This window comes from Balaenoptera borealis (assembly GCF_965194805.1).
Source record: "Balaenoptera borealis genome assembly, chromosome: 12".
In the NCBI taxonomy this organism is placed as follows: Eukaryota; Metazoa; Chordata; class Mammalia; order Artiodactyla; family Balaenopteridae; genus Balaenoptera; species Balaenoptera borealis.
In genome coordinates, this window is record NC_138869.1 from 81,026,361 (window position 1) to 81,050,270 (window position 23,910).

At 39.7% G+C, this 23,910-nt stretch overlaps 1 protein-coding gene and 1 long non-coding RNA gene across 7 annotated transcripts in view; one reads left to right on the plus strand and one right to left on the minus strand.

Annotated features, from left to right (window-relative positions):
- The window catches only part of PTCHD4 (patched domain containing 4), a gene marked incomplete at its 5' end in the record, with an annotated part of 239,195 nt that overhangs the window by 83,175 nt on the left and 132,110 nt on the right, over window positions 1-23,910 (minus strand). The gene's annotated exons all lie outside the window — the stretch shown is intronic.
- LOC309608195 overlaps window positions 5,026-23,910 on the plus strand; it is a 775,896-nt gene continuing 757,011 nt past the window's right edge. The window contains exon 1 of the long non-coding RNA XR_014232720.1: window positions 5,026-6,039. This is a non-coding gene — a long non-coding RNA (uncharacterized lncRNA). The remainder of the gene's footprint in view (window positions 6,040-23,910) is intronic.

The window sequence follows — 23,910 nt, forward strand, 5'->3', positions numbered from 1 at the left end:
AATATTCCATAGAGAGATTCCTCTATGTGCTTTAGGAAATAGTCTTATTTTCTCTACAGGTTTTCTTCCTCCTAATTTCTGGGATTCAGTAATACATAATACACTGTATTTTTTTTTTTTTTTTAGAAATTCTAGTTGTCTTACTACCCTTCCCACCAATATAACCAAAGATCTCTTGTCCTTGCACAAGTTATAGCATTAAACACTTTTTATGTCTTGTTTTTCCAGAGTCCTCACATATAAATACAAACTTAACTTGCATGAAGCACAATGTAAAACAACCAAGACTGGCTCCATCTCTCTGTCATTTCCAACCAGATGCCCTTGGGGTTAAGAATGGAACTCCTGCTACTATTATTTTCCCCACTTGGTATAACCATACAGTGTTGTTCCTGTGCCCTTCATTTGATTCCTTTTCTTGCCCCAATGTCAAGAGCATAGATGATGTCAAGTTTGAGATGTGTGTCACGTTAAACATGATGGTACCCATAAATCCATTGTAAATGGTATAGGCTCGTTGTTAGGTTTTCCTTGTTTAAACTTTTATTTGTTGGATAGAAAAATGAGTTTGAACACGTAAGAAAGCTTGATTGCAAAGGTAAAGAGGTTCCTTGGCATCAGCTCAGGGGAACGATGTCACCTCAGTACTCTTGGCATGAGTTCCCTGTCCCAGCCAAGGGATCCCTTGAAATCCTCTGATTTCTGAGTGACGCTTTGCAGTGCTGGGCTGAAGGTTATCACTAACAAAGTGTGAAGGGAGAACAAAAAACTATGTCTAGATAGAGCTCCTCTTGGCATTTCCAGTTCTTACTGACACTGCCCTCAATATTTCTACCTGTGTAGGCTCTGCAGCTTCCCTGCTGAATCCATTATTCTCTGACTGATTTCTACATGAAGTACAATCTCGTGGTCACTATCACTAGCCTGTTCTTCTGAGCCTTGTCCTCTCCTGAGCTGCTGTCTCATGTGCTCAGCCAGATGGTTGGTCTAGGCCACTCTTGGTCAGTACTGTCCTGGCCAGCTTGATGGGGTCCTGACTACGTGGAAAAGCCCAGAGAGAGGAAACCCACTTCAGAATGAGCATGAGAGGAAGGGAAGGAGAAAGCGAAGGATGCCTAATAGGCTGTTTCAGATTATTACCAAAGTGAAGATTAAGATGGCTTTGAAACTCAGTGGTACAGAGGCACTCAACATGAGGGAGGGTGTTTGGAGGCGAAGCCAAGTGGATGGATCCAGGAGTGAATCTTAGCCTGCCACTTGCTTTTGAGTATGTTGGGCTGGTTTCTTAACCCCACGAGTCTCAGTTACCCCATCTGTAAAGTGAAGGTCATGACATCTCCCTTATAGATTTGAGAGGATTATAGGAGATAAGGTATGTGACCCACTTAGCATAGTGCCTGGCCCAAAACATGCATTCTGTAACTGGTATTTTGAAAGAACAGGTCAAAGAACCCTGTAAGGATTTTTTTACTGAGGTTTGCTCAAAAACAGCTGAGAGCAGATTGTAATGTTTCTAAGTAAAGAACACAAATACAATCCTTTACCTCTAAGTTTTTCTTTCTTTCCTTTTACTTGCTTAATTCAAACCTCTGCTCAAATGTTGCCTCCTCAGAGAAAAGTCCTCTGACCACCCCATGTAAAACAGCACTTCCCTTCAGTTTCTTTTCCTTTATCTTGATTTTTCTGTACAGTACTTGTAACCAGACATCATATTATATATGTTTTTTATCACTGACGGTGATGGTTTCCTTCACCAGTGTCAAAGCTTCATGAGGAAAGAGACTTTGTTTGGTTTATTGCTGTAACCCTAGTACCCAGAAAAATATCTGGAACAAAAAAGGCATTAAATGAATATTTGTTGAGTGAGTTATGATGAATCATTTTTCCTACTTCCTGTTTATATTGTTTTTATGGTGAATATCTGCAGCTACATATAGACAGAAGTATAGGTATGACTGGCAGGGTATTTTCCTAGTTTTCTTGCCCATGAGAATTCTTCTCTAATATGTGGCACCAACTCATGTGATCAAATCAAACAGCCTGTTCCCCAAGGACCTGACAAGTCCCTTTTGGACTTTCTGTACCCTAAAAGAAAGCCAGAAGCTTCATGACTCCTTAATATTTTGCCAGTCTCATCTCTCAAGAGCCCAGGACCTGTGTCAACCTCCACAATGTGGGAAATTCACAAGAGTTTGTGACTTTCTCTGTTGGCTTGCTTTCAGTCACTCTTTCCTTCCCAAGAAATTTGCGCAGTTTTTTTCCTTCCTGTCAGATGCAGCACTGCTGTTTAGTCTGCTTTCGGTCTCAGGGACTACTCATCAGGGATTGTTCCCCAACCTGCTCCCAGTTGAACAGGCCTCTTTAATTTCATTGTTATTCAGTTGAGGAAAGAACAGGTTCTGGGGATTGATTATGGGAGCTTCCTGCACTAATGAGCAATCTGTTGCTCAGAGGCTGCCGCTCTACCCGTGGGCCGGCAGGAGGGTCTTCCAGGAGCCCTGCAGAGGACTCCTGCTCATCTTCCTCCTTCTGTCAAGGCCAGCAAACACCAAATACCATGCTGCATTCAAGGGGCCTGGGGCTCAGCTCACTCACGTTAGGAAAGGACATTTGAACGACGTCCTCATCTCAGTACTGCAACTATAATTGTGTAGAATCCTTGACAAGGCGTTGGGCAGAAAGTCACCTCCTGGAGGTGAGGAGGAAAGGTGAGTGCTCTGGGTTGACAGTGGCCAATGGGCAGATTCTCTCTTGATGCTGGGAAAGTTCAATTTTTAAAATATAGTCTATCAGTTATATATGTATATGGGTAAATAATGTTTTCTTCAAAGAGCTTAATGGTGTACAATATATTACCCTAAAGGGATACGACTGTTTTTGAAAACCGCTACTTCTTTGATAAAAAAGTGAGATATAACTATTCTTTATTTCTTAACGATGGTATCTCTGATTTTGTGTAACTTAAATCCCATAGAAAGAGAAAGTTAGACCAGGTTATCTATAAGATACTTTATGCATTTCTATTAAAGGTGTGTGAACCTTGGACAGACACTATCAGCTTGACCTGAGCTCTCGTTAGAAATGCGGCGACTCAGGCCCCATCCAAGATCAACTGGGTCAGAATTTGAATTTTAACCTGCTCCTGGACAATTCACATGCACGTTACATGTTGTGAAGCACTGATCTTCAGCTCTAATATTTTGAGATTCTAAGATTATATTTCCTAGGTTAAATAATATAATTATCTAAATGCAAACAATAGCAGGCAGTGGAAAGAACATAGATCTGAATTTGGATGTCAGCTCCATCACTAATCATCTTTGGGAAAATAGTCTACCTTCAGTTTTCTAATTTGTAATGTGGAGAATATAACATCTGCCTTTGGGTAGATGTGGGGATTAAAAGTGATACATGTAAAGCACATGCAATGTCTGGCACCCAAACCTGATAACAATTATTATTAATTAATTTAAATCTATATAGTTAGGGGATTCTTAAAACTTTTTTACTCATTCAAAGTTCATTTCTGTGAAAGCCAATAGCATTGTCCAATGAGTTTCCTCTAGATTGCCCATCAATGGGCCACCTGGGGTTGGAGGGCCCTTTACCGCCCAGAGGGGAGGCAACACCCAGTTTAACTTCTTATGGGGCCAGGGATCCCTAAGCTCTGTAGGGGTCGGAAGCCATCATTTCCCAGGACTATCCTAAAGACCTGGCACCTAAGCTCAGCTACTTCGATCCTAAGCCCAACACGTTTATGTACCCTCTATCCCCCACCTCACACTCCCCCTATAAAAAAGGGAGAACTAAGGGGTTATTATCCAAAATATACAAACAACTCACACAACTCAATGTCAAAAAAACCAAACATCCCAATTAAAAAATGGGCAGAAGACCTGAATAGACATTTTTCCAAAGAAGACATACAGATGGCCAACAGGCACATGAAAAGATGCTCACATCATTAATCATCAGAGAAATGTAAATCAAAACCACAATGAGATATCGCCTCACACCTGTCAGAATGGCTGTCACTAAAAAGAACAGGAATAACAAATGTTGGTGAGGGCGTGGAGAAAAGGGAACCCATATACATTGTTGGTGAAATGTAAATTGGTACAGCCCCTGTGGAAAACAGTACTGAGGTTCTTCAAAAAACTAAAAATAGAACTACCATGTGATCCAGGAACTCCACTCCTGGATACTTATCTGAAGAAAATGAAACACTAACTCGAAAAGATACATGCACCCCAAGAGCAGCATTATTTACAGTAGCTAAGATATGGAAGCCACCTAAGTGTCCATCAACAGATGAATGGATAAAGAAGAGAATATCAGAATATTACTCAGCCATAAAAAAAAGAATGAAATCATGCCATTTGCAACAACATGGATGGACTTGGAGGGTATTAAGCTTAGTGAAATAAGTCAGACAGAGAAAGACAAATACTGTATGATATCAGGTTTATGTGGAATCTAAAAAATAAACTAGTAAATATAACAAAAAAGAAACATACTCACAGATATAGAGAACAAACTAGTGATTACCAGTCGGGAGAGGGACAGGGGGAGGGACAAGATAGAGTAGGGGAGCAAGAGGTACAAACTACCGTGTATGAAATAAATAAGCTACAAGGATATATTATACAGCACAGGGAATATAACCAATATCTTATAATAACTGTAAATGGAATATAACCTTTAAAGATTGTAAATCACTATGTCATATATCTGAAAATATTGCAAATCAACTATACCTCAATAAAAAATAAAAATAAAAATAAAAAGGGAGAACTATGAGGGGCAGGAGCAATTTGTGGGGATAAGTCATCTCCCTGTGGCCTTTCTGCAGGATACTGAAATAGCAGGGAACTCATTCACTGCTGGTCCTTTTGTCCATGAGTTCTGGCTTGCTCCAAGTAATGCTACTCACATTTACCTGAGCCCTTGGTCCAATATTATTTGGGTTAAGAATAAAGAGTGACAGATAAAACAGCCACCTTTTAATCTAAGTGTAATCTAGAGTAATGAGAATAAAAACAAAAATAAACAAATGGGACCTAACTAAACTTAAAAGCTTTTGCACAGCAAAGAAAACCATAAACAAGATGAAAAGAATGGGAGAAAATATTTGCAAATGAAGCAACTGACAAGGGATTAATCTCCAAAATATACAAACAGCTCATGCAGCTCAATATCAAAAAAATAAAAACCCAATCAAAAAATGGGTGGAAGACCTAAATAGACATTTCTCCAAAGAAGACATACAGATGGCCAACAAACACATGAAAAGATACTCAACATCACTAATTATTAGAGAAATGCAAATCAAAACTACAATGAGATATCACCTCACACCAGTCAGAATGGCCATTATCAAAAAATCTACAAACAACAAATCCTGGAGAGGGTGTGGAGAAAAGGGAACTCACATGCATTGTTGTTGGGAATGTAAATTGATACAGCCACTATGGAGAACGGTATGGAGGTTCCTTAAAAAACTAAAAATAGAGCTACCATACGACCCAGCAATCCCACTCCTGGGCATATAACCAGGGGAAACCATAACTCAAAAAGATACATGCACCTCAGTGTTCACTGCAGCACTATTTACAATAGCCAGGACATAGAAGCAACCTAAATGTCCATTAACAGAGGAATGGATAAAGAAGTTGTGGTACATATATACAATGGAATATTACTCAGCCATAAAGAGGAATGAAATTGGGTCATTTGTAGAGACATGGATGGACCTAGAGGCTGTCATATAGAGTGAAGTAAGTCAGAAAGAGGAAAAGAAACATCGTATATTAACACATATATGTGGAATCTGAAAAAATTGGTATAGACCATCTTATTTACAAAGCAGAAATAGAGACACAGACGTAGAGAGCAAACATATGGATACCAAGGGGGGTGGGGGGTGGTTTGAATTGGGAGATTGGGATTGACATATATACACTATTGATACTATGTATAAAACAGATAACTAATGAGAACCTACTGTGTAGCACAGGGAACTCTACTCAAAGCTCTGTGGTGACCTAAATGAGAAGGAAACCCAAAAAAGGGGGGATATATGTATACGTACAGCTGATTCACTTTGCTGTAAAGTAGAAACTAACACAACATTGTAAAGCAACTATACTCCAATAAAAGTTTTTTTAAATGTAGCTGCATTTAGAATGAAGCTGTTATTAAAATTATGAATTGGTACCTAACACTTAATTTTAATAACTAGACAATTTTTTTAACGTGAACTCCTATCAAATGCTATGTAAACAACTTGATATACAACATCTTATAATCAGTACAATTATAATCAGTACAAAATGAAAAAAATGGCAAAGCAAGTAAAGTAATCCACATAAAAAAGACAATTTACATATCAAAACTAAACACTTTTGAACTAAGGATTTTAACTCTGGAAGAAGACTTAGAAGAAGTAAAAAAAGAAATTCAAGTAGGTCACTGAATATCAAGAACTTACCTGCACCCAGGTGGCAAGTTATCATTTTTTAATCTTTACATTTATAATTAATAAACCCATAATAAGGAAGAGTATCTGATAAGCCCAAAGGGATACTTCTGTAGCAATTCATTGTAATCCTTGCTCCCTGAATCTTGCAAACATTTTGAGTACCTGCCTGTTTTGAAGAAAACGTAAATAACTTTACCCTTTCCTTTCTTGCAGCAGGTAAAAAGGTTGTAAACTTGGACAAATCACTACTGCATTTTAGTTTACGACACTCCCGTGCCATATATGTCCACAGATGTGGAATTGTGAATTTCCAGAGAGGACTAAAAGGGGTTTGAATCATTACCTGGGAAGTGGGGTCCTGCTCGCTCTGGTGCCGTTTTGTAGATGATTTATGGACACAACCGAATGCCAGCATAAGCCATGGTGACAGTCCAGTTCACTGCCTGGTATTTGTGGTTGAGTGTGGCCCCTTTCTGGTCCCTTTTGCTTTCTGTTTCACACGGGTGGGAGCAGCCCACCCTCCTTACAGATCAGTGAGCCAGAGGTCAGGCCAACCGGGCAATGCCTCCTGCTCTTGGTCCTATAGCTTTTCTACTGCCTCTTAGATTCACTTTTTCTATGACAAAATGTAGTCTTAGGTAAGAAACTTGTTGTGACTAGTTCCATCAACTTCCATGCCCCGTGGTTGAAGCTGGGTCAGCGTCCTTATATCAGCTTTCAGAAAATAGCATGATTTTTCTAAAGTGCATGGAAAAGAAGGAAAAGGAAAAAGAAGTGGGTGGGAGGAGAAGCCGCACATTGGGGTCAGCACAGAGACACACTCTTTGAAAGGGCAACAAAGGCAGATGTTTTACAGACATGACAATATTTTACACTGGAACTTTCAACCACGATATTAAATAATTCCAAAGACACATTTCAAGAATATCCAAGTAATTTTGCTTTGCATAAAGATGTTTGGGATCTGATAGAAAGTCAGTAATAGGGACATTGATTTTTAAAGTACAATTTCCCCAAATAGGGTTCTTTTTAGTCTCCACAACATCAAACCTTACAAATTTTTAACTATCAGTGTCTACCAGATCATCATATTTCTGTGTATTCCCAGGGGTCCATGGCACACATTAAAGAAAATATTTTTAGGAGATTTGCTTTGCAGAAAACCCAAAATGCAACATTCATGAGAGCTATGTATGTTCAGAAGGTATGCAGGGTGCTATCAAAATTTATATTTTAAGTGATAGTTCTGCACCAACTCAGAGTGAGCTAGCAACTTCACATTACATAGGCAAGATCTTGGAAATATTCCTGCTTTCATATTATAAATATCAGTATTATAAAGAAGTTAGTCTACTCATGAAGAGTAATATTATACTCTGACTTTCCTTTTAGTTACATATGGGGGAATGTGGGGTATGGCTACTCTAATACCTTGTTTGCCATTAAAAACACCATATGGAATTATATATGAATATGAATTTCTATATTATTTTTTATCCCAGTGGTTTAAAAATGGTTAAACATTCAGAGACCTAGGGGAGCAATTACTTGGTTTACTCAGGTCACACTCTGCTCTGGTTTGCATCTTTCACAGAATTCAGGCAAAAGCGGTATAATTTGACCCTTTTGTTTTTCCCCTTTTAAGTGTAGTGACACCCGGCTTCCTCTTTCTCTTTAATGATGGGACATGTCACTGACAATAACTAACTAATACTTATTAACTCTGTGTCATTGATGGTGAGCTAAGCTCATAGAACTTCCTCAAGGAAAGGAATCTTGCCTTTTATTTATTTTGGGGCCCCCCAAAGTGCTAGACACAACTGCTTGATAAATATAAAAATAAGAGTATTCTTATAATACTCCTATTCAGCAAGAAAATACTCTTTTAGGAACACTCGTTCTTATCATAAACTTCCTTAAAATGGGTATGAAATATGGATATCAGTAGGATGTATTTCTTATTATCAGAGAAGGGGAGTTTGGTTCCCAAAACACAAAAATCAGTGTGTCAGATACGCAAGATTAAAAGCATTCGTATCCACAGTGAGGAAAGCTGACAGAGGGCAACAGAGATTAGGTTCAATGGTGCAATGGGGGAGCGGCTAAGCTCTTCTTTGGCCTTAAAGCAGGGCCCCTGGGTGGCGGTGTGCCCACAGGACTATGGATAAAGATGTGGTTCTGATAGAGAGGATGGCAAATGAACAGGAAAGGATTTTTTGTCCTTAGCAATTAATTATTGAAACAGAGTTATTCATCAGCTGGAGGAGGCTGGGCGGGATTCCTGGGAGAGCACCGTGTCCCTCTCTATGTGTGGGCAGATTCCAGACTGTGGCCTCGAAGCCACCTACCCTGTTATCCACAAACTGTCAATCAGGTTTCCCTCGGTGGGAGGCCTCCAAGCTGGTCTCCTCTGATCTCAGAGACTTCTGAACTACAACTTCCCGAGACCTCTATTTCTTTGATGATACCTAGAAAAAATACCTTTAAGAAGGCGTATATGTGTTACAGAGGGAGATTTCATAACGGAGTCTAACTTGAAGCTGAGATAACACTGTAGTGTGAATTGTGATCTTAGCCAAAATTTAATTGGTTCTGTCAATCTGTAAATGCCAGGTTACAGGTCCTTCGCAGTGTGGATTCTGGGAAGCCGGTTAGGCCTAGTAATGTCTGTCAAGGAGGAACGGTAAAGGGACCAGAAATGAGAGGCTGGGGAAAAAAAAGAAAAAGAGAGAGAGAGCTTTGAATATCTGATGATTTTGCCCTAGAGAGTCCTTGTTTTCCTTCTAGTGAGCAGGACAGACAGCTGATGTGCATTTAGGGGATTTTTGTCAGGCTACTGGAAATGGCAGCATCCTTATTTCACATGATTTGTGAACAGTATTTCGGTTTATATTTGACACTGATAGACAGCGTCTCCCCCAGAAGGTCCATTAATCAGCTCCTGAGGTCCGGAGTGTGAGGTCTGGCAGGGTCCTGCTCAGCACGCCAACTCCCCACCACCGAGGGGCTGCGCCCAGGTCTCCCTCGAGTCTGCATTTCTGTGCTCAGTCACTCGGCATCTTGTTGGTCTTACAACTATGCATGCAAATATCAGCTGGGTCCAATGAAAGTTATAGATATGCACTTGGCACTTTTTAATGAGTTTTTCCATATTTGGAAAAAGAAGTATTTCCAGATGGACAAACACGGGATTGAAGATGCACATCGAAAGCCAAGTGTTTCAAACAGCAGCTGAAAGGCTACAAATTAAATGCATGAATAAAGGAGCACACTCACAGTGGTAATTTCAGATGGAGGAAAACAGGTAATTGTATAAGCATTACTGTGTGAAGAGCAATGAAATGCTTCTTTTACTTGCTGTTAAAATGTTATTTGCTTTTTAAGCATATTCTCCCAGTAGGATGTGAAGAAACAGTAAGTTCTCATCTTCTCATCTTCATTTAGGTTGTGTACTCTTTGAATAAACATACAGATTCCCCTTTTAGACTGAAGCTGATAAAAGGCATCATTAGCATAATAATGACATAACAATGGCAGGGATCATAATAATGCTCATCTCAAGGGGCCAGGGAATTTTCCTAGGTAGTGGGTCATGAACCCTTCCAGTTATCATGGTGATTTTACTGGTGGGGAAATTGAGGTTTGAAGGTAAAGTGATCCAGGGACTAAAGGGCTTCCCAGGGACACTGAACACTGTAGAAGTCCATGCAGTGCCACAAAACCCAAGAGTGGCCTCAAGTTCCATGCAGCATGGGAACCGCTCCCATCCAACCCTCTGGAGGGAAGCTCTACACAGAATCTCCCTCCTTCGGGAAACATTCTCGTTTGCCTACTCTTCCCCCCTTTCCTCCTGTCTCTCTATTGCAGAAGCTGCAGGGTATGGTGCTTAAGAACATCAACTCCAGCGCCAGGCTGACTGGGTAGGAAGGGCCATTTTGCCCCTTGCCAGCTGTGAGACTTCACACAACCCACTTAATCTCCATTCCCTCGTCTGTAAAGGGGAAACTCACTGTAGCTCCTCCTGGGATTGCACGGAGGATTCAGTGTTCAACTCTGCAAGGCTCTTAGGACAGTGTGCAGCCCAGGCCGAGCCTTGTTTGCTAAGTGAATAAAATCTCTCCTCACTTTCGGCTTTCCCTTTACATTTTATTCTCCAACAAAGGCAAACGGTCTGTGCTTTTATAAACTTTCCACACAGAGAATTTACTTGCGTGCCTTTGCTCCTGATGATTTTCCTTTCTGGAAGGCTTTTCCTTCTTGGACAAGACCTCTTCCTTCTGTGGCTCCCACAGCTGACTGACCCCACTGTGCCCTGCAGGCGTTCCTCTGAGACCATTACATACATTGCATGGCGATTCCCGGGAAGATGAAGCCGGGTCACAGTTGACACATGCTGGTTCTTGACTTCCATCATACCTCCGCCAGTTTCCTCCTCTCTTTCTGGCCAGTGCATCTAGCCTGCCTTTTGGGATGCCTCTTCTCCACCCGTACCCTCAGGGCTCTGCTCTGGATCCCTTTCTCTTCTCCCTAAATGTCCATCCACCCCTAGATGCTATCTTTCGTTCCCTTGAGAGCAAATCCTTAAACTGACCATTTCTAAACTTATTTCCAGATCTTTGTTTGGAGTTTTTGACCCATATCATCAAATGGTTCCCAGTCTCTTTACTCACATGTTCCAAAGGCACCAAAAACTCAACGTGCTCACAGCTGCTCGCAATACTTTTTTCCCTCATCAACGCTTCCCCCTAAAGATGTCACTCACCCTAGTATTTCTCTGAAGGGCCCCATGCTTAAAATTATTCCTCGTTCCTCTTGTTTTCTCATTTCCATCAATACTCTGATCACCTCAGCTAATCTCAGCAAGGTCTTAGGAAAGCTAACTAATTATATTAGTCAACAGGATCATGTAATAGGGGCCCTTCTCACTCCTCCTAGGAGTGTTTTCATATTAGTCCAAGTGAATCCCCAATATTGGAATTCCAGGTGTTGGGAGAGGCATTTTGGAGACATTTCTCTTAAATTACATAATTCAGATGACTCCAGGAAGGCCCAGACTGGATGGCTTATTCCAGGAGTCCTTGGTTTATTATTAATCATAAGTTGGAAAGCAGAATCTCATCCTTTTCTTTTGTCTCTCTGCTTCCAGAGCTCCTCCCTACCTCTACGGTCTTGGAAGGGACTCTGTTCTATTCCATTCCTTTCCAGACCAGATAGGGCTTGACTCTCAAATTTTCCCATCTCCCTTTAGCTTTTGCATGCAAGCCTGAAGTCTGGACACCTCTACTGAAGAAAGGCAAACCCAAGTGGCTGTGAACTCAGAGGTGAAAGTATAGTGAGCAGTTACCTACAGTTCGCTGACCCTAAAATGCTTGCTGCCCAAACACAAGTGTTGATAACATTTCACACTCACTGGACTAGTGCATCTCTCTGTCAAGAAGCGCTACCCCATCTTTACTGGATCTATTAGTAATAACAATAATTTGTTTTCATGCTTGCTCTTAAAAATGCATTTGGAGTGATTTAAAGAGTCACAAATAATAAAACAAGGGAGATAAATGTAGGGAAATAATGTTGAATAATAGGTAGGATCAGGGCACAAAATACTAAAAGGGCAAAGATGCAAGATAGAGGTGGAGTAAAAATTAGGTTTGGAGCTTTCCAGGGACTGGAATAAAGGGACAAACACAGTAAGTTATGAGAATGGATTAATGTTGTTCACTTGATGAAAGCACACCTTTTTTCTGATACCTGAGAAAGATTTATTTTCCTAAAGGGTACTTGGTATGATGTAGTGAACTATATCCAGAGCAATATCTTTCAGTACGTCCAAAGGTGAGTTTCATAAGGCTACTTCTTCAGACAGCTCTCAATACAATAGGTGGCTCAATGCCAAAGCAAAGCTAGACAAAGACACAGTTCTGAGGGACCTGCATATTTTGGTATAACTACACAGCTAGCTAGCTGTGCATGGTACAGTGTAGAGGTTAAGAGCATCGGCTTTGGAGACAAACTGCCTGAGTTTGGACCCCAACCTTGCCACTTTCCGGCTGTGTAAATGAACAAATTACTTTATTCCTCTGGCTCAGTGCAGTCATCTATAAAGTAGGAGTAATAATATTATCCACCCCTAGGTTTATTCTTAGGATTAAATTAGCTGATATGTGTGAAGCGTTTAGCATCCTGGCACAAAGGTTAAGCTATTATTTATCAAAGGGTAAAAGTGTAGAACACCTAGAAGAAAGACTTCACACAATTTAAGCCACACGCAATAAATACCATTTCTTGTTGCTCTTGATCACAGTTAGGAGGAGCGAGTTTGAAATTACACTCTTTGACAAGAACCTAGCCTGCAGAAATTCTGTATGGCTGATTAAAGGAGGAACCATATGCTCATAATCAACCAAGTGGAATGCTGGGTTGACATCTGTAATGAAGATCAGGAACGAGGTGAACACATGGTGAACGGAAGACCATACCTCTACTGCAGCGCTACCTGGGGAGGAATCAAATGTTTCTCAGGAAAGAGTTCTGGATCCACAGAGATACACACAAATCTTAAAGGGCCCTAATTCTGTGCAACAGAGAGAACTTGGCTGAAATAATTTAATTTTAGTTTGGAGAGTTTTCAAAACGAGTATGAATATTATCCATGCTGACCATATATCTTATTAAGAAATTAGAAAACATTTTAAGCGCTTGCAAATTTTTAATGGATCCGCCAAGATGATACAGCTCTAGACAACTGAGTTTTAGCTTTGCCCGTAACACATAAGTCAATGAAGTGTTGGAAAAATCATGGTTTTAGCATTTGAGTAGTTAACAAAAGTTCATTCTTTTAAAAGCCCTCAGGGGCTTCCCTGGTGGTGCAGTGGTTGAGAATCTGCCTGCCAATGCAGGGAACACGGGTTCGAGCCCTGGTCTGGGAAGATCCCACGTGCCGCGGAGCAGCTGGGCCCGTGAGCCACAATTACTGAGCCTGTGCGTCTGGAGCCTGTGCTCCGCAACAAGAGAGGCCGCGATAGTGAGAGGCCCGCGCACCGCGATGAAGAGTGGCCCCCACTTGCCACAAGTAGAGAAAGCCCTCGCACAGAAACGAAGACCCAACACAGCCATAAAATAAATAAAATAATAAATACTTTAAAAAAAAAAAAAAAGGTAAACTCAGAACCATCTGCTTTAAAGCACCAGTCCCATATCCTTTAAAAAAAAAAAAAAAAAAAGCCCTCAGTATCAGTTATTTATTGAGGCCAATCCTCATTTAGGAGGGAAAAATACCTTACTACAAACACGATGATAATGGTAGCTCCTTTCTTCTCCATTTTAAACAACAGAAATTTACCTGATGCTTATATTACTTTCCTGAACAGTTAACCATCGATTACCATGCATTATAAAAGAAATGATCAAATATGGCAAATGATTAAGTTCTTATGTTTCATTTGATTATTATGCTAAACTTAGGACAACTTAAGGTCTTGTCCTTATAAATTCTTTGTAGAATAGCATGATCATCTGCTTACAACTTAAAATGCTCCTGTATACTTTATGTATATGTACATCCATGTCACCAAATTCCTCATAAAACTATTACATTGAAAGCTACTACATATGAAAACTTTCTGGGTATTAAGCCAAGAAAAAAGAAAAATTAACATGCTTGGTTTCCAGCACATTTTACAGATCTAAATCTAGCAACTTAATCTAGTTGCATAAAAATATGTGTGTATATACAATGGAATATTACTCAGCCATAAAAAGAAACGAAATTGAGTTATCTGTAATGAGGTGGACGGACCTAGAGTCTGTCATACAGAGTGAAGTAAGTCAGAAAGAGAAAAACAAATACCGTATGCTTACACATATGTATGGAATCAAAAAAAAAAAAAAAGGTTCTGAAGAACCTAGGAGCAGGACAGGAATAAAGACACAGACGTAGAGAATGGACTTGAGGACACAGGGAGGGGGAAGGGTAAGCTGGGATGAAGTGAAAGAGTGGCATGGACATATATACACTACCAAATGTAAAATAGATAGCTAGCGGGAAGCAGCCGCATACTACAGGTCACAGGTGCTTTGTGACCACCTAGAGGGATGGGATAGGGAGGGTGGGAGGGAGACGCAAGAGGGAGGGGATATGGGGATATATGTATATGTATAGCTGATTCACTTTGTTGTACAGCAGCAACTAACACAACATTGTAAAGCAATTATAGTCCAATAAAGATGTTAAAATATATATATGTGTGTGTGTGTGTGTGTGTGTGTGTGTGTGATTTAGTTTGCTAAAGCACATATGAACAGTTAAACTTGACCAATAATTTTTAGTTCACTCTTCAAAATTCTTTCTTCTCAAATATCTTCCTAAAACTTCTAAGGCCGTGCTTTCTTGATAAAGAATTTGGGACTACATTAAAATGAAGTGACAACTTTTTACTCCATCACTCCCCCCAAAACCCCAAATTTATATATTTACTCATTTTCTCCTTCACTTTGATTCTGTTATCTTCACCTTTTGGTGAGGGGTATTATTTGTATTTGACCATAAAAATCTACGCCGGTTTTGAAAACAGAGATGTTAAATAAATTTTCATACTTCTAAATCTTATAAAACAATTGAAATGATTGGATATGCACAGTATTATTTAACTAAGTCTTTAAATGTTTCATTCTTCTTAAATCTAAAATTAAACAAGGTTCACATAGCAAAGTAAACCTGGTTGAAAAAGATATCATCTAACTGCTTATTTGATATTATTTATAGTGACTAGTTCATTTCCAGTAAGTGTTTTTGTGTGATAGTGTCACAGATTTAGAAACCAGATCTTTTTAAGGAGCCTCTTGTCATAGAATTAAAGCCATTCCTCTTTACGTTGCTCTCACATACTGCACATAGTCTTACTGTGTAAGGCTGTTTTTAGGTCAAATACATAAATTAAACAATGAAATCAACTGTGAAGTATATCATCCCTATGCTACCTCTTCATTTGTGGCTTTGCATTGTATTAAGAGGTTTGTTCTTATGGTAGTCCAAATTAGGGAAGAAATTCATATGTTGAATTCTTTTAAAAGGAGAATATGCTGTGGGGCACTTTGCATTGTTCAGATATCTGTATGAACTCAAGTGGAGTAACACGAGCTGGCACACCCTGTACTTTCTTCTGCCACCTCTCATTTACATCACCAGCAACACTGTCTTAATAGTCTCTTCCCCACATAACAAACCACATCAAGGGAGGCCTTAAACACTGTGAAAGCATTTATTTATTTATTTATTTATTTATTTTTATTTATTTTTTGTGAAAGCAAAAAAAAATAAATAAAAGGAATTCACTGGGAATTCACTGGGGAATTCACTGGGACCAATGCACTTGCATATCCTAGCTTGGCTATTATTTCTTTAAACAAGTTGACCCATATCTGACTTGCACTTAATCATGCCTTCAATTTCTTTCATCTATTTATTTATTAAACAAATATATAGAATGCTGATGAGGTGCTAGACACAGTTTTAGGTGCTGACATATAGCAACAGAAAAAGAAAAGTTCTGACTCTTATCGATATTACATTCCAATGGGGGAGACAGACAGTAAGTAAATACAAAGCATATATAATGTTAGGTAATGATAAATTCTATGGAGAAAAATAAAGCTAATGAAGCAGATAAGGAGGGTAGAAAGTGCCAGTGGCAGTGTGGTTCAGAGGGAGAACTTGTCATTTTATTAAATGGGTGATAAAATGACATTTAAGCAGAGAGGTGAGGGGGATTGAGACATGTGAATATGCAGGGGAATGAAATTTCAGGTGGAGAAAATAGTAAGTGCAAAGGCCCTGAGGTAGGAGCATGCTTGTCACATTGGAGAAACAGCCAGGAGCTCTGGTGGGCAAGTATGGGGAGTAGTCATTGGAGAGAAGGTCAGTAATATAATGGATCATGCAGGTCATACTAAGTAGTTGAGGTCGTGAAGGACAGGCAAAGCCCCTGGACCATTTGAAGCAGAGCAGCGACCTGATCTGATTTACATTGAATAGCATCATTCAGGGTGAGTAGGGGAGGACACTTTGTAGGGAACAAGAGAAGACAAGACAAGAGGCTACTGCAATGACCAGGTGTAAAAAAGATGATGGCTTGGACTAAGGTAGTAATGGTAGTGGTGATGGAAATTATGAGATTCTAGTTATATATTTTGAAGGTGAATTCAAATGAGTTTGATACATATAAGATGACTATGTCCTGGTTTCCACTGGACACTCTGGTTAAAATTATTAAGAGTGCCCTCTTTCACTCTCAAAAATATCCCAGTTTGGATTAAATTATATGGTACCCTGTTTATAAAACACTTTATGTTTTCCAAGTATTTCCTCAAACATTATCTCAAAAAACCCTGATAAAATTGATACCACAATTCTCCCTTGATAGACATGGAATCTGAAGCTGAGGAAGTTTTAGTGACTCGTCCAAGGTCACAGATAGTAATGGCAAATCCACAATTGGCCTGGCTAGCAGGCAATGCTCTTTCTCCTGCTGTTTGGATTTTTTTCAAGTTGCATCTGCAAGGCACAAGCACAATATTCATCCTCCCAGTCAGTCACTCATTTATTCATCACACAACTATTTGTATGTACCAGACACTGTTCTAAGCAGTTAGGACACATCAATCAACCAAAGATCCTTCTACAGATTGTATTCTAGCCAGGGATAATAAACAACAAATATAAGAAATAAGTAAAGTACTTAGTATGTTAGAATATGATGCATGCAATGGAAAAACGTAGTAGAGAATAGAGAGGATTTGTTCAAAGGGCCTCCAGTCTCAACCTGGAAGTGGTCAGGGTAGGTCTAAGAAGGTGAGTGAATCAAGCAGAAAAGTGTTCCAGGCAGAGGGAACAGCTGGAGCTAGGGAAGACTGTAGACAAAGGCAAATCTAGTGTGATCAAAAAATAGCAAGAAAGCCCATATGACTGGGGCAGCGTGAGCAACAGGAGTTGTAGGAAGCCTCAGAGTAATAATGGGGCTAGGTCATGTAACACTTTGTAGCCACTGGGAGAATGTGGGATTCTTCTCTGAGTATAATCAGAACACACTACAGGGTTTTGAGCCAAGGAAAAGCATGATATGACTGGTGTTTTAAAAGAATGACTCTGGCTGCTTTTTGAGAATGGACTGTAAGGGGGCAAGAGTAGAAGCAGAGATACTCATTAGGAATCTACTAAAGAAGCACAATGAAAAGTGAAGATGGCCTGGACCAGCGTGGTAACAGTGGAGAGGGTGAGAAGTAGTGAGAGTCTGGACATATTTTGGAGATAGAAGAATTAACATTATTTCCTAATGGATTATGTGAGGGAAAGAGAGTTGTCAAGGGACTTTCCACAGATGGAGAGTTTGTTTTTAGATAGGGAAGGCTATATAGATAGAGCAGGTCTGTGGGGGATGATCAGGAGTTTTGTTTTGTACATGCTGGGTTTGAGATGTCTGATAGGCACCAAATGGCTATTGGGTACATGAGCATCAGGAAACACGCTTGGGTTCAGGATAGATGTCTGGGCTGGAGATATACATATGGCAGTTGTCAGCACATGGTGTGTATTTAAATCGAGGACTGTATTAAATCACTGAAAAAAAAATGAAGTATATGGAAAAGATGACCAAGAACTGAGCCCAGGCACTCTGACTGTAAGAAGGTGGGAAGAAGAGAAGGAGCCTGTAAAGGAGATTGAAAAGGAGCCAGCAGCAGCACTGGAATAAAACCAAGAAAGAGAATCAATAAGCAAGTGAAGAAAATACTTCAGAAAGGAGCCACTGACCAATTGCAAAATACTGTTAATAGGTGGAGAAAGATGAGGACTGAGAATTAACCATTGGGTTTGGCAGCAAGGGGGTCATCGGAGACTGGATAAGGGTTGTTTGGTGGAAAGATGGTGCTCGAGATTCTGTATGACTCAGAAGCTTTCAGGTAATCCATTGCTGCTGGCAGGGAACACACTTTGAGTAGCAATAATCTAGCGAAGAAGCAGAGGGATTGGCTTTAGAACAAGTGGCGGGGAAGGGAGAGCATGTGGTTGTAGATGCTATAAGGTAGATGATGAACCCAAGGAAGTTCCTTCTGAATGTTTCTATTTTCTCAGTGAAACAAAATGAGGTCATGAGTTGAAAGTGAAGATGGGGGAAGGCGCTGGGTCTTTGAGGAGAGAGGAGAAGGTATGACAGTCATCTAGGTGAGTGGGGACAGCGTGGGCTGGGGATGACAGCCGGGCAGCATCAGGACCAACTTCAGGTGTGTGGCCATGAATTTAAAGGGAGAATAGTCAGTGTGCTTGTGTATTTTTCTTCAACCATGTTCTGCTATACAGGTACAGGTGCAGAGTAGGCAGAATTAGATTTAACCATGATTCTAGTTTTACCAGGTGAGGCCAGCCACATGAGAAAGGGCCAGGGAGTTGAGGATCTTCCTGAGAGAGTGATTATAATAATTAACCATGGAATTTAAGCTAGGTAAGGAAGGCAGGCCTCAGTGATGGTGTAGGAGGGAGTGCCTGAGGCTGGATGGAGGAAACTCACTGGGGAAGAGGAATTCAGGGAACTCAGAGGCCATGGAGGTGGATCTCACACAGCAGTGTCTGTAAAATTTCACCTGTATCAGGATACTGTGGAGGGGTTATTAGAACTGAAATGGCTGGGTCCCACTCCCAGAAATTTTGATTAGGTTAGTCTGGGGTGGGGCCTGAGAATTAGGTGGTATTGATGTCACTGGTTGGAGAACTACATTTGGGAACCATGTCCTTCAGGTACATCAAAATCAAGAGTTAAGAGAAGAATAACAAGGGAGAGAGTGACACTGAATCTGAAGCTAAAACAATTGCCAGAAGAAGAGGAGGGGGACTGACCCAGTTGGGGTGAACAGTCTCAGTGAGCTGTAGTGGAGACCACAGTCTGATACTACTGCAACGTGAGCCTCTGTTTTATTCTTCTCATTCTGCTCTTTACCAGTGACTCAAAGTGAGGCATCTGGAGTCAGGCTGGTCTTTTATCAGCTCTGTGACCTTGGACCAGTTGTTCACCTCTTTGTTTCTCTGTTTCCTCATCTGTAGAGTAAGGCTATAAATAAATGTACCTGCTGAGGTTGTTGAGAAGATAAATGAGTTAATAAATGCTCAAGTACTCAGGCAGTATTGATACATGGTGTTCAACAGACTCAACACAGTTCTACCTGTTATTTATTCATTTCCTCATGTTCTTTGTTTAAATGAGCTCTCCTGAAATCTTCTATCTTGCTCTGAAACTGATCTTTTTGCCTATGATTTGATGTGGAACTCTATACTTTTTTTATATTATCTGGAATTTTATAACAAATGGAACTTTAGGCGATTTAGACATTCATTCCTTTGAACCAGGAATGTTGTAAAGGACTTTGACATAACATGAAAGCACTGTCATTACACAGACGTGAACTTTAATTATAATCATAATTGTTTTATTTCTGCAAAGGTCTCTCATCCAGTGTAGAAATGGATTTGACCACAGCTCTTTCATGATCTTTTTGTCTTGGATCTCATGAGTGACCACAAAGAAAATCATAAATGAAACTATAGAGAAATATATAGAAACACTTCAACTGCATCTTTAATGTCATTATATAATCTCACTGAACAATGTAACAAATTGTAACTAGTCTGTATATTGGGTTTAAATTATTAACATATCATGTTTCCTGCATTATGACTCATGCAATGTAATTAGGAAGAAGTATTAGGTAGGTGCTTAGCAAAGCTTGGGATCCATGTGGCCTGTATATTTTTCCCCTAGTGGATGACCTTCCAAACAAAATCAGAGAGAGAGAGAGAGAGAGAGAGCAATTTAACAAATGATTTTTTCCATCTGCAAAGGGAGTTCCCCAGAGTTATTCAGCTGAATATTTTTGAAACTTTATACCATATAAAGCATTAGCCTTTCTAGGTCACTGTATTGCATCTGAGCCTAAAATTAAAACCATGAATACTTAAAGCTTTAACTTCCACACTCCTTAAAAGCTGGTAAAAACAGGCATTTCCCTTTGCCACTTTGCTGTGCTTTATAATCTGAGAAACAGCACTTTGAAAAATGTGGCTTAAAAGCAGCCACACAGAGAATAAGGGAAGAGAAAAACCAATTTACATGTTTCCATTTTTCTTTCCCTTCTATTTATTCACTCTTGCTTAGGATCAGTACTGACACGATTCTCTACCGAATTTAAAGAGGGAGGAACTGGCCATCCCCGGCTCATAGTCAAATCAACATTAAAATATGGAAGGTGGTTTTAAGTCTAATGTCTCCCATAGCACCTGTTCCATTGCTGGTCCACAACAAATAACTAATAAATATTGATTCTCTGACTGAGAGGCTAATGTATAGACTTTTCATTATCTGGTCTGCTTAGTGAGCCATAATATCAATTGTTTTAGAACAAACTTTCCCTGACTTCCAGCTTGCCTGTCTATCGGCAACTAGCATCATTGTCTCCTTCTATGCGCTCCCTTGTAAGGCAGGAGCTATAGACACAGGAGCTACATTTTCCAGAATCTTTACTAGCAGAATTGCTGATTGAAAGTCCACAAATCAGACGCTTTCAAGATGTCTGGAGGGTAGAGGAAAAGCCGAACATATACTTGTGTTCTTCCAGTAGATGCAAAAGTCACGTGTGTGTTGGCAGAGATGAGATTTGCAGTGTGGAGGCACCACAGTTGCTGCTGGTGTATCTGCAGGTTGGCTACTCGCGGCTTCCTGAAAGCTTGAAGAGCCCTTCCCTGTTCTTTGTCCTTTGGCCCTTTTGATGGTTTGGAAGCTCCTGATTCCCTTTCTATATTAAATCTCTTCTGGCTTGAAGTACCCATTTTCTTGACGGAACTTGTCTGGTATATCCATATGGGGGAAAAGGCATGAATTTGGAGACAGAGGTTCACCACAGGAATTCATGCTGTATAGTCTACTAGGGGGCATAGCCATAAAGCAGTAAAAGTGATGCCACATAGAAACATACTAAATGCTCTGGAGCTGAACTGAGTGGGAGATCATTAAAACACAACACATTGTTTGACCTTGAGCAAGTTATTAGACCTCAGTTTTCTCATCTGTAATATGGAGTTAATGACAGTAGAGACCTCCTAGGGTTATGTGGCTTAATGAATTAATATTTGTGAAATTCGTGGAATAAGGAATGGCACATGGTTAGTACTATATGATTTTTGCTTTAAAAAAGTTAATTAAAAAATACACACATGAATATTCCCTTAAAAGCATTCTGCTTGGTAAGTTAGCTAATTTCAAAGCTCAAAACATTCCTGGAATGTGGACATTTTGGAAATGTGTTGACATCTTGTCTAGCAGCCACACTAGAAAACTGCAGTTTCTGACCCAGTTCTATTCTGCTTCCCATTGTAGGAAGCTCCCAAGCCCCAGGACGTCTCTCTCCCCAACAGTCCAGCTCAGCTTTGGATGAAAAACTGTGTTATGCAACTTGGCCACTCACCTGGCTCATGTGTTTTAGTTCTGAATGATTTAGAACTGTTCATACAAAATCAAACACACTCTCAAAGGATAAAGCATTGCTACCCTCAAAAAGGTTCAAAACAGCATTGCAGAGAATTTGAAAAGATTCCAACTGGGCAGCTGCAAATGTACCCTGGACAATGACACAGCCACTGGCATAAGCTTATAGCCTCTCAGAATAACTTGAAAACGACAGAACTGTTTGGTTGATAAACTTAAAGAAAAATATGTTTCTACCTTATAATATCCCATGAGTATGCAGTGGTTGTCCTTCATAAATTTTCAGGGATTGCAGTGAGAGTAGAAAATAGCAAAACACAGCACAATTTAAAAAAAAAACTCAAAAGAATAACACAAAATGGATTCAAGGACAGAAAATGTAAGCTGCAGGGTCATGATGGTCTTTCTCTGTTGCTTCTGTCACAGTTGGTGAGGCTGCCAAGGTGGCCCTAACCGCTAAGCACAGACTTATACCTGCAAGTTGCAGTTGGGGAGAATGTGGTTTCAAAAAGCAGGCTTCCTTATTTCCTAGCAAACCAGTGTTTACCCTTCTGTGCTTTTCCTTGCAAACACTGTTCAGTTTTGCAAAGTGAGACACGCGTTTTGCTACTTCACAGATGCCACCCAGGGGCGAAAGAGGAAAAAAATAATCTCTGTCTTGTTTCTTCTCTCAGGTGTAAAAAAATTACCTCTGGTTCCTTCCTGTCTCAGTAATCAGTTGAGAAATTGAGCAAGAATATGTCAGATAACCTGAAAAATATCTTTTCAGTTGTTTATGTTAACATAAAATGAAAGCATTTTCTAGAAGTCCTCAAGTTTGTGACAGCAGTTTGCAACCTGGTTGTGGATTAATTTTTTTACGCAGAGTTTTACAACAGAAACGATTTGGTTAATTAGCCCTATTTTGATCTAGCTGAATGCAGATATCAGTAATTTATTAAGATGAGTCTTTAGGGCATGCCTAATTTCCTAATACTATCCACTTGGGGCAAATCCTCAATCTCCAACTGAGGATTGCAAGGGTCTCATATTTTTTGTAAATTTAAAATACTTAACAAATGCAAATCTGAGATTTACATATTTAAACATGTACAATGTTGTGCATGCTCAACGTAAAGTTTGTAAAGAAAGGAAAGGCCTGTAGATATTTTTATTCTTTGATGATTGTGCACAAAATTTATTTTTGTGATTTTCTGGAGTTTTCCAAAGCATAACCGCATTCATTCATTCATTCAACTAACATTTAATAAATGCCTACTATGGCTTGGCACTGTGTGCTAGGCCCTGAGGACTTGCAGCTCTAATCTTGAGGAACTCAAAATCTGGGGCAGTTAAATGTATTAATTATCCAGTAGTTAACAATTACAGTGCTTGTATTTAAGTAAATTCCTCAAGCTTATATACCTGGAAAATGACACTTTATCAGGGGTAGGCTTATCAGTTTATCAGCCTTCAGACCAAATCCAGGCTGCTGCTTGTTTCTGTAAATAAAATTTTATTGGAAGACAGCCAAAGTCATTCATTTATGTATTGTCTGTGGTTACTTTCAGCTACAAAGACAGAGCTAAGTACAGTACTTGCTAAAGAGAGGAGTTGCAAGACCTAAAATATTTACAATCTGACCCTTCAGAGAAGTTTGCCTCCCTCTGGTTTAGATTATTATAATTACAAATCAGGTGTTTGGAAACAGTTCCATCTGGCTACAAAGCCCCTTCTATTTTATCTTGTCAAACTTTCAGAATCATAAAAATCATAAAGAGTTCTCTAGTAAGTTTTTTTTTCTTATTAGTAGTAAATATTTTCTATACATTTCTTTTAAAAAAGTTTTTGATGTTGGACTAAAAATCTCCTCCCCCAGAAATGATCAATCTTCAGAAACAAATTCTATTTTTGCACATGGTTTAGAAA